Genomic DNA, 11,706 nt, shown 5'->3' on the forward strand with positions numbered 1-11,706 from the left:
AATCGGGATGAGTGTGTCAGAGGCAGTGCGGTTGGCGCAGGATAGAGCAGGGATTAGGGCTGTTGTGCATAGGGTCGCTATGAGTCGCAAACAACTCGATGTCACATAACAACAACAAAAGTAGACATTATCGCTAAAAATGAAATCAGTTGTAATTAAGGTTCATAGTGAGAAGACTCTATGGATATTTAAAGTTGTCAAATAGAACTAGAATGTATAAAAGGTGGTATGTTGGTCATCGTTTTTGTTGGGTGTCTTTGACTTGCAAACACTCATAGTTAACCCTCCAGCAGGTTTTCAGAGGCAGCAGAGCTCATGGGAAGAGACTGTCCATCCTTCTTCCATGGAGCAGGTGGTGAATTAAAACCATGTGACTTTAGGATTGGAGTGTAGCTTTTTACCACTAGTCCACCAGAACACCCTCTATGGAATAGATTGTTTTGAATCAGAGGATAATATGAGCTACTATACCTGTGATGAAAAACTGATAAAATTATACTCATATTCCTGTAAAGAATACTGTTTAATATAACCATCGTTAAAATTCTTATCAAACACTGAAGCCAAAGATGAAGAAATAAAAAAAAAAGATGAAGAAATCCCAAAATTATCTCAATTTTTGCATTCTGAAATCGGACAAACATGTAATTATTGGTGATTAGAATTACAGGTCTATTGCATCCATTTAAAAATCATATAATCTAGTCAGTGAGAATCTACTAGGCTCTAATCTTTTCTGTGATTCCTTCACTATGAACTGTTCTACTGTTGCTATCTTTTCCAATCTTTTCTAAAACGGACCTGTGGTACAATCAAAACACAATTTCTAAATCGATAGCACATAAAAAAATGTATTGACTTGTTAGAAGGGAAAACTTTGTCATCTTGATAACACATTTTGATAATGACAAAAATACCAGTAATAACTAATGCTAACATCTGCATATTACTTCAATAATCGAATTTTTTCCATGTGCTTGGCCTATTTGAATTCATTTCTTGCTTCTATATTCTATAAAAAAAACAAAAACCAAAAATGCCCGCAAGTATCTTTACACTTTTTTTTTTCATTTTACCATGGCACAACTTTAAAATAAAAAGAAAAAAATTAAAGTGTACATGAAAACAGATCATTGTCGTGTTTATATGCAATGGAGTTGGAACCAACTCATAATGGATCCCCCAGCGGACTTTCAGAGGCAGTAAAACACACAGGAGATTCTCCTGCAGAGCAGCTGGTAGCTTTGGACCACATGCCTTCAGGATTGTAGCAATAGCTTCCTACCCCTATGGAAGGAAGGCATAGCCATTTTGTTTACTGTTTAATGTCTGATTCTTCACTTACCTACTTGTTGTTCTTACTTTCCTTAATTTTTCCCTAATTAGTGAATTAAAGGTGAAGAGAGAGAGAGAGAAAAAAAAGAAGGAGAATAGTAAGGAAGCAGAACACCTTATTTTGTTGATGTTCCTGTCAGCTTATTAAACAACTTTTCCTCTAATTGTTCTTAGGTACCTGAGTCAACTCCATCTCCAGGGAATCTAATATACAGCAGAATGAACCACAGTCTGCCTGCACCGTCTTCATGTTCTCTTGTTGGGACACTGTTAGCAGACTTTCCTGTCAGGTCTGTTTTTTTTTTTTTTCTTGTCTGTTCTTTTCTTAGCCACTCTTCCCGTTACTTGTCATTTATCACCATCACAAAACATTGCTTATATTTTGAAGACTTTGGCAAAGAAGCTCTATTTTTATATTTAGAGACCTGAATTTGTATGTAGAAAAGCAATTTAAACATCATAGCCTCAAAATCCCTAGACCCCTACATCACGTCTGCTCTATTTTAGCAAGTCAGTTCTGATTTTACGCTTTATAGGTTGTCAACACTTTGCACTTTGACAATACTTCTTTTATATAAATACAATCCAGTATAATGAAATAGCTTATTCTTCTATACATTCATACCTCTTCTGGACCATGCCAAATATTTAGCAAGATTTCTTTAAGATATCACTTTTATTTCTCTCTATCTCTACCTAATTACCTATGTATTTCACTTGATTTATTATCTACTATGATTTACGTATGTTTTCTAGGCATTACCATTAGTAGCACCACCCTCCATATTCAGTTTGTATAATAACTCTATAGTGCTTGATTTGTTTCTTCGATAATACTTGTTTTCAGCAAGCCTTTACGTCCTTCTATTCCTTGAAATATTCAACTATACAATAATTTAAGTCTAAACTCAAGCGTCTAACTGCTTCTGGAGGAAATCCCAGAAATGCATGGAGTTGTGCCACCACACATTTTCATACTCATCTCTCAGTGTCGTCTTCGGCACCACATGATAATCCTTTCACGTACTCCCAGGCTTCTTTCGTTTGTACTTACACTACAGCTATCCTCTCCTTTCACCAGTCTCTCAAAAGCCTTTATTCAATACTTAACGTCTGCTTTACTCTGCGTGTAGCTCTTGCCTTTTATTTCACCAAGAAAAGAGAATCTATCAGGAAAAAACTCTACCAACTCCCTTCTCACACACTTATCAACATTTGCACCTGTCTTTTAGCCTTTTATCTTAGTCTCAGAGGAAACCACATCATCCCTCTTGCCCAAGAAATCATTCTTCCACTTGACTCTAAGTGCCATCTCCTTCAATGCCTTGCTTGATAAATTATCCCTTCTGCCTACTATATTTTCAGCTTTCCTTTTCCCACTGACATCTTCCTTTTAGTATGTAAAACATTCTCAAGCTTTTTGGTATTGAAAAGTGTACCTCACTGCTAGTTCCGCCTATGACCAGCTTTCTTTTATTTCCTCATCTTCTTTTAAATAAAATGCTTCTAGTCATTTTCTCTGTGTGTTTCTCATATAGATGTCTATCTCCACTGCTTTCTGTTCTCACTACAACTCAAAGATTGTTCTTGTTCAAATCACCCACAAATTTCATAACCTCCTTGTCACAACTTATGTGTGTCCTCTGTATGATATTTGGTACTGATGACCACTCCCTTCCAAAAGTAGATATAAGTTATGGCATGTGCCCAAGAAGTTACTATTAACCAGAATAATTTCCTTTGCCAGGTGTGAGAGATAATTCAGCAAGTTACAATGAATATTTTGTATTTGACAGCATATATGGGTCAAAAATGTAATTTGAACATGTCCTAGATCAATTTGCATGATGAAAACAAGGTGGGTGAAACTGCAGTCTTCATACAATGCCATCAAATATTAAGTACAAGATTAGTGAAACTGATTTTTTCTAACTGATATATGTTAAAATTGTCTAAAGAAATGGGTGTCAGATGTTTGAACAGCCAAACAAATTTAATGTATGTCACAGGGGATATTTTCCTCAGATACTCTCTCCTGCCTCTTTTGACTTTCAAGAAATGTTTTTCTCAGTTAGGTTTCTTTGCTCATACAGTGGTTCCTGTCAATCTACCTGTAAAGTTGTTCTTCCTCTCTAAACGGGAGTTATGTTATTGGTCTTGGCCTCCATAGCTGTAATGATAGTTTTGTGGATAAGACGAGTATAAAGTTGATTTTCAGAAGGTGAAGATGAATTATAATTGTGTCTGCAACTTTCTACTACCCACGATCCACAAGGCATTTTTCTCTCATCTCTTACCTTAGTGCAAGGAGCAAGGTCAAACCTTACATGTTTGGAAGATTGCATCTTTACATTACATTTACTGAATTGCTGTAATGGCTCACAGAACTCACTTTTAACAGTAATGTGCTTGTAATTTCTAGTTTCATTATAGAAAAGTTATATTAATTAAGATTACTATTTAAGGTATGCATGGACTAAATCTGTGAAGATTCCGAATGCGCAAAGGCTATGTCTCAGAAAATTTATATGATACTTCACTCCCTAACCAGGAAGCTGTCTGTGCTTTGTACCCCAGGCCTTTATCAATCATTTACATATGACAGATTAAATCATGCATCCTGAGACTAGGGACCTCTAGGGGCAAGAAGCGGTGCTGCAATCCCAAAAGCACGCAGCTCCAGGCAACCACCTGCTCTCCGGGAGAAGGAAGGTCGTCTCCTCCCATGTGATTAAGTGCCTCTGAAAACCGACTGGAGATTCCAACTCTATGGTACATAACAACAAAAATGGCACATAAAAAACAACAGAAAAAAAAACCCACACTAACATCTGAGACTAGATGATATCAGGCTCCCCAGTGAGGTTTGTGTTTTGGGGGAATTTTTTGTTTGGTTTTCTGTTATTATCATCGTTCACTAATAAGAACCTTCAGGTGTGGCCTGGAAGCCTCAGAGTAAGCTAATTCAATTATCACAACACTAATCTCTATGTCCAAGTGTTAAGGACTCTCCTTCACAGGGTCACTATGAGTCAACTGCGATTCGATGGCACTTAGCAACAACAACAGTCTCTTTGTAGTCAATAACACAAGGAAACTTATTTGAGGTGGAACTAAATTGATTACTGTTTAAACACCAGAATCAGAATTTATATTTACAAGAAGGGAAGACTATGGATTAGTTTGATATTATTCACTTCTATTTTTTCATATATCAGGAAATTTTTTATCCTGTTTGTTCTTAGAATTTGCTGACTATACTAGGCATTATTTAAAAAAAATATATTTTAATTTTCATTGTTAATTTTCCCTTGCTCCTCCCCTGTTAATTTTTTTCTTTTTAAATTCATTCATTGTTGCATAATTACCTACCTCTCCTCCAGTCCCCTTATTCTGTGCTGTTGTCATAGATATAATGCTTATTAAAATATTCCTTTTAGACAGTTTTTTCTTTCATCTGTTCCAATGCAATGACCACTTTCTATACACTTTTTTCCTACTCTCTACCACACCCGCCATGCAAGACTTGTTTTATAACAGTGGTTCTCTGCAGTATTATTGGTCCTTTTGTGACTGAAATATTTTACTCAGCATTCTTAAACTCTTCTGTCTATGAATAATTTACACTGTCTTACAAGAATGTCTTTACCATCTACCTGTCAGACCATCTCTGACTTAAGGGTAAGTCTCAGCTTAAGCATCATACTATCTGAGGAACAGTTCCTAGTTTGCCTCCCACACTGACTATCTTCTCATGTTGAAATAGCTAGAAGATCATTAGAGTTATCACCTACAGGATCCTTCATTTACTATGATACAGGAGTCCATATCTGTCATCCTAATGTTTATTCTATGTCTCCCACAACATTCACTCCATCAGATGCATATTATGAACCAAAAATTATGTGTATTTTCAGAGGCAGTAAATAGCTCAGAAGTTGATTGTCCCTCTTTCTCCTGTGGAACAATTGGTGGATTCTAACTGTGTGCCTTTAGGTTGACAGTAAAGCTCCTTACCACTGTGGTTGTTCTTAGGTGACATCAAATCACGTATAACTCATAACAAACCTATGAGTAACTAATCTGAATACTGCCCTTTTTTTAGGCCGTCCTCGTAATCTCTGACACCATCATGTCTGTTGCCAGTCACAATGTCAATCAACCCCACTGGGGAGGATCTTCTACTATTTTGCCACTCCTCCACTTTCCCAGGCATGTTATGTCTCTTCAAGGAATAACTTTGCCTAGCAACATGCCTAGAGAATGTGACATGAAGCTTCATCATGTTCACCTAGGCCACCAGATATAGTTATATAGGTATAGATATTAATATTACTTACAGGAAATAAAAATAGTATTTAAAGAAGCTTTAAGTTGTTGTTGTTGTTATGTGCTATTGAGTCATCTGCGACTCATGGTGACCTTATCTACAACAGCTCTGAAGCCTGCCCTGCCCTGAGCCAGTTTCGCTGACTCCAATACTCCTACCTCCATTACCCCAGTTACTATATCAATTAATCTCATTTGGCATTTCCGTCTTCTGCACTGTCCCTCTCCCCTTCCAAGCATGATGTCCTTCTCTAAGGACAGGTCTCTGCTAGCCATGTGCCTAAAGTATGTGAGATGAAGCTTCAAAATCCTAGCCTCCAAGGAAAAATTTGGTTTCACCCTCTCCAAGACTTTTTTGGTTTTTTGGCAATTGATGGTATGTCTTGTCCTATCTTCTTGCGTATACCTTTGTGTTCTTAGTACCTTGTTACTGTTATGTATGCCATTGAGTCACCTGCAACTCATAGTGACCTATACACAATAGTTTTGAATCCTTTCCAATCCTGAGGCAATCCCATCGTCTCTGAAAAATCTACCCCCGTTATCTCAGTTACTTTGTCAATTGATCTCCTCTTGGGTTTTCCTCTTTGGCATTGTCCTTCCATCTTTTCAAGCATAATGTCCTTCTCAAAGGACTGATCTCTTCTGGCAGCAAGCCCCAAGTGTGTGAGATGGAGTTTCAAAGTCCTTTACTCTAATGGACAACTTTTTTGCCCTCTCCAGGACAGACTTGTTCTCTTCACCATCTGTGAAATTGTTAATCATCTTCTTCAACACAACAACTCAAAGACATATATTCTTCTTCTAGCATCCTTAGTTATTGCACACCTTAGTCTCCAGACTGTCTCTGCTGCCCTTCAGTACTCTGGAGAGGTCCCTGACAGCAGATTTACCTAATGCAATTATTCTTTTGATTTCCTGACTGTGGATGCCAAGAGTGTTGACTGTAGTATCAAGCAAGCTAAAATTATTGACAATCATAATCTCTCCTCTCACTATTATGGTGTGGTCAATTGGCCCAGTGGTGAAAAACTTTGTTATTGGTGTTGCATTTCAATCCATATTGGAGACTGTGGCCCTTGACCTTCAGTAGTAAACTCTTCAGGTCCTCCTCAGTTTCAATAAGAATTTTTTATCTGCATAGGGCAAGTTGTTTATATGCCTTCCTCCAATCAGTAGATCCATTTCCTTTACATACGTTGACTACTGATTTTTCCTCTTTCCTATCAGTACATAGTCCTATTATATTGCTTATTATTGAGCTTTTCTGTGTCCACAAAGTCTCTCTGGAGACTAAGGTGCATCTGATACAGGCTATGGTCTTTGCAATCACTTGTTACGCATCAGAGAGCTGGACAATGACTAAAGAGGATAGAAGGAGAATTGATGCCTTTGAGCTGTGGTACTGGAGAAGAGTATTGAGGGTACCATGGACTGCTAGGAAAACAAACGGATTCATCCTGGAAAGGGTCAAACTGGATGGCTCCTTGGAGGCAAGGATTCTGAGGCTCTGTCTAACATACTTTGGACATGTTGTAAGGAGGGACAGGTCCTTGGAGAGGGACATCACACTTGGTAGCATGGAGGGACAGCACAGGATGGGAAGGCCCTCAATGAGGTCGATTAATTCAGTGACTGGACAATTGGGATGGGTGTATTGGAGATGGTGAGATTGGCAAAGGACAGAGCGGAGTTTAGGGCTGTAGTACATAGGATCGCTATGAGTTGCAAACGACTCGTCGGCACATAAAAACAACAACTTTATATTTATTTTGGCTCTGCAACTCATTGCAGAAGATTTGGAAAGACTACTCATGTTTCTTGTTTCATGTTTATAGCTGCTCAGTTTGCCTAGTATTGCTATTCACTGAAGCTCCAAGTGTTACTCCCTTATGTGAAAGTGATTTTGTAGTATGTCTTCAGAATATATGTTCAGAGAAAATCAGGAGGGAAAAAAATCTAATTACTCTGTTTTCAAATTTCTTAAACATTTATTGGAATAAAATCTGGCCTAAAGATATAGTACATTGTTGTTTTTGTTGTTGTTATGTATTGTCAAGACTGAACCAACTTATAACTGATCCTCCAGCAGGTTTTCTTGAGCAGTAAATCCCACTGAAGGAGGTTATCCATCTTTCTTTCATGGAGCAGCTGGTAGATTTGAACCGTGTTCCCTTGGATTGGTGTGCAACTCCTTACCACTAAGTCCTCAGAGCTCCCTTAATGTATTGTATTGGTCTTAAACATGTTTATGTGTTTAAACTCTTTTATCAGTGGGGGGGGAATCATGCCAGTGTTACTAGAGAACAAAGTAAAACTAAATAAAATGAAAGTAAGTATCATATATAGCTGAGTAGATCAGAATCTGAATTATCAACTTTATTTTTTTGACTGCTTGTATGATTTTAGCCAAATAAGTCCTTTGTGGTTCAGTTTGTTCTGCAAAACTGAAGAGATTTCTACTTCTAGAATTTTGTGACATTTTAATGAGATACGACATTTTAGAGCCCGACACAAGCTAGCAACTCAATAGTCCTGGACATTGATGAAGGTGTGCAATAAGTTGGAATCCAGTGGAGTAGTGAGATTCATTGTAGCTGACATGTCAGCTTTGTTATCACTGCTTCCATGCCTACCAATATATGACCTTGGCCTTGATGCATCACCAGTGGGAGAATAAGACAGAACTACAATTCTGGGAAATGTATAGGGAACTTGGCTGCAGATTTCATATTTTACTGGTGAACAATATAGGAGAAGTAAGCATCTGATGGCTCATATGTCCTATTCCTTAAAACAACAAAAAAAAACCCACCCATTTTTCTTTTTTACCAAAATGAGCTGCCTTAAAAGTGAGGCTGTTGAACGATGACAGTTTTAAAGGGCTCCTTGACTGAATTCCAACAAAGACATATAGTGTGGATATCTCAGGAGGGGGGAACATTGAAAGAAAATGGAATGTAGTCCAATTTGGTGGTGTAAATATAGTAATTAGGCTGAAGAAAAATCTATATTCTGACCAGAATGTTAGAAGTTCAGGAATATTTCCCTTAGGAAATTAACACAGAATAGATGAGAATAACATAATTGAACAAAGTTTAAACAAGAATTACTTTTATCTTTGTTTTCTTGGTGTTTCTTGTTTCAATTATATGGCACATTGAAGTTCCAAGGAATATATTATTTTTTTAATAAGTGATCTAATTTTTTTATAAAATATTTACAAACAATATTTATCTTAATGTATTTACTTCAATCTGCTCTAAACACATTGAAATGACCAAACTATTTTATCATAGTTTTTTAAATACCCATTTTTGGTTTGTTTTTCTTTGTTTTTATGTTTGATCTTTCTTAATACTAATGTTCTAGAGTGGTAGGTAATATTCTCATCTAAACATATTGTTATTTAGATTTAAAATGAATGTCTTAAAAGACATAGCAATAAAGTATGCCTTTGAATGACATTGTGTCATGATATCTTTGAATGGCATAAGTGTCACTCAATATTACTTGATTCTTCAATATATATTCAATGTACAACACACTCTCAAAAAGTTTGCACATCGTCAAGGTCTTCTATTAATGATCTAGTCATCAAATTTCTGAAAAGAATAGCTTGAGGTTGCATATGTGGAATTTATGCCTAGTTATCATTATTTCCAAAATATAAATATAATGGTTAATATTCTATGTCAATTTAGCTAAGCTATGACAGTCCATGGGTGTGGCAGACTTTTGGCTTACTGTTCTTCCATTAAGTAATATAGCATCATCATCTTTCATTTTCCAATCTGATGTGCGTAGCCAGTCATCTCAGTTTTCTTGGGAATGTGGCCTCCGTGTACATGTACACACACAGAGTAAGAGAGAGGGGGAGGCGTGGAGAGGGGGGTGCTGCCAAGTGTCAAATAAATATGATCTTTCAGTCTTATGTTCAATTCATTATTAACTAATCTCTGGTTCTTGAGTTGTCAGCCAATAGACTACTGAATTTGGTCAACTTGCTTTCACATTGCAGTGGGGGGAAAAAAGATCGGAAATCTTTTTACTTGACTTAAAGTCTCAGAAACACAATAGAGAGTCAATTATGAGTCAATTCTGACTTCACAGCACTGAACTTTGAATTTTATATTTTCACATGTGAAGTTTCCAGATGGACACCTGAGGTTCCACAGTTATGGGAGATAGTTTCTAGAAATAATTTTTTTTCTCTATTCTCAAAGGCCACCAGTTGTTCAGTGGGAGAAAGATGGGCAGTCTCCTCCAGTAGGATTCCTGTTTCTGAAAACCTACTGAAGGCTCAGCCATGAGTTGGTTCCTACTCTACAGTACACAACACATTTTAAGTAGATTTGACTGGTTTTATTTTTCTTGTTGGAACCTGCTCATTGGTATCCCTTCACTGAGTTTTCAGAGGCTGTATATTGCATGGTAGGAGAGGGCCCATCTTTCTCTCATGCATCAATCAGGTGCATTCTAACTGCATGCCACTGATTGGCAGTTAAAGTCCTTGTTGCTAAGCTGCCACAGACACAATAGCTAATAAGAGCATACATAATCTTTTGACTGTAAAACAAGTGTTAATCCTAAGACACAGAAAACCTTAAATTTGCTTTTTTCTTAGGAGCATATGTTCAATGTACAACTTCCTCAGTAATAATAAATATTACTAACAAATCATCTTCTCAAATGGAGTTAGCAGGGTATATGTGATATTGGTTGATGTGGTGATGAATTTGAAATTTTAATCTGAGTGACTATTGTCTTTAAAAGAGAAGTATTATTGTTATTGATTGTTATTATGTACGATTGAGTTGAAATTGACTCAGAGTTGGCCTTCCAGTAGGTTGTCAGAGGCTGTAAATGACGTGGGAGGAAAATATAGTTTTCCAACAAAGCAGCTGGAGGATTTTAACCACATGCTTTGGGTTGGCAGCACAACTCTTTGCCAGAAAGCCACCACAGATCAAAATATGACTTAATTGGTAAGATTTTACCAATATCTTTCTTAATATTAAGTTATATTTTATAAAGAATTCTTTTTAACCTATAGATGCAGTTCGGGAGCTCTGGTGGCTTAATGGTGAAGAATTACTCAGCCAACACATAAACAGTTCGAACACACTAGTTTCTCCATGAAAGACAGATGGGCAATCTCCTCCTGTGTGATTCACAGAATACAAAAAGCTGCTGAAGAATCAGCTGTGGGTTGGTTCCAGCTCAACAGTACACAACACCAAACACATTCTTAGTGATTAAGACATTGTGCAAACAAGTGCAGTCAGTCAGTCAAAAAATATGTCCTATATGCTAAACAGTTTGGAAGGCAACAGAGTGGTTTGCTGTTAAAGGTTGTTGAGTTGGTTCTGACTCATAAAAACCTTACATACAAGAAAACAAAACTTTGACCATTGTTGATCTTTCTGTCTTTTGTGGTCCTTTTATTTTTCTAAGCATAATGTCTTTCTCCAGGGACTGGCAGATCGTGGTAGCATTAATATCATAATACAAAATTATGCTCCTAATTAAGAAAGAAATTATTTGAGCAGAAAAGGGGGATATTTGGGTGGTTTAAAATCAGGAAAGGTATGTGTCGGGGTAGTAATCACTTCACCTTAATCGACATGGCACTGAAACAGGTGAGGGAGAGAATTGTGTTAACAGTAATATATAATTAGGTATTGTTGGCATGACAAGAGTCCAGAATAAGAACTGCATAGTAAAGTGGTCTGGATGGGGTGGGGGAGGGACGAGGACACACCATATAACAATGAAAGAACTTTTTTGCCCAAGGGGGGGTGGAAATGATCTGGGGTAAGAAGGGGCAGGGAGGAAAAAATAGGCAACAATGAATGTTTGGAAACCCAAGTTCTTTATGAACTTTCATCAAAGTAGCAATTAAAATGAGAAAGAAAAAAGATAGGAATGTTGTTGTTGTTGTTGTTGTTGTTGTTATGTGCCATCTAGTCGCCTGCGACTCATAGCGACCCTATGTACAACAGCCCTAAACTCCGCTCTGTCCTGTGCCAATCGCACTGT

At 37.2% G+C, this 11,706-nt stretch overlaps 1 pseudogene; it reads left to right on the forward strand.

The window, feature by feature from the left end:
- Positions 1-11,706, forward strand: part of LOC102864036 — a 59,999-nt pseudogene that overhangs the window by 21,819 nt on the left and 26,474 nt on the right.

The sequence above is a fragment of the Elephantulus edwardii genome, unplaced genomic scaffold (genome assembly GCF_000299155.1).
Source record: "Elephantulus edwardii isolate Elephantulus edwardi_28Jun2011 unplaced genomic scaffold, EleEdw1.0 scaffold00051, whole genome shotgun sequence".
NCBI lineage: Eukaryota > Metazoa > Chordata > Mammalia > Macroscelidea > Macroscelididae > Elephantulus > Elephantulus edwardii.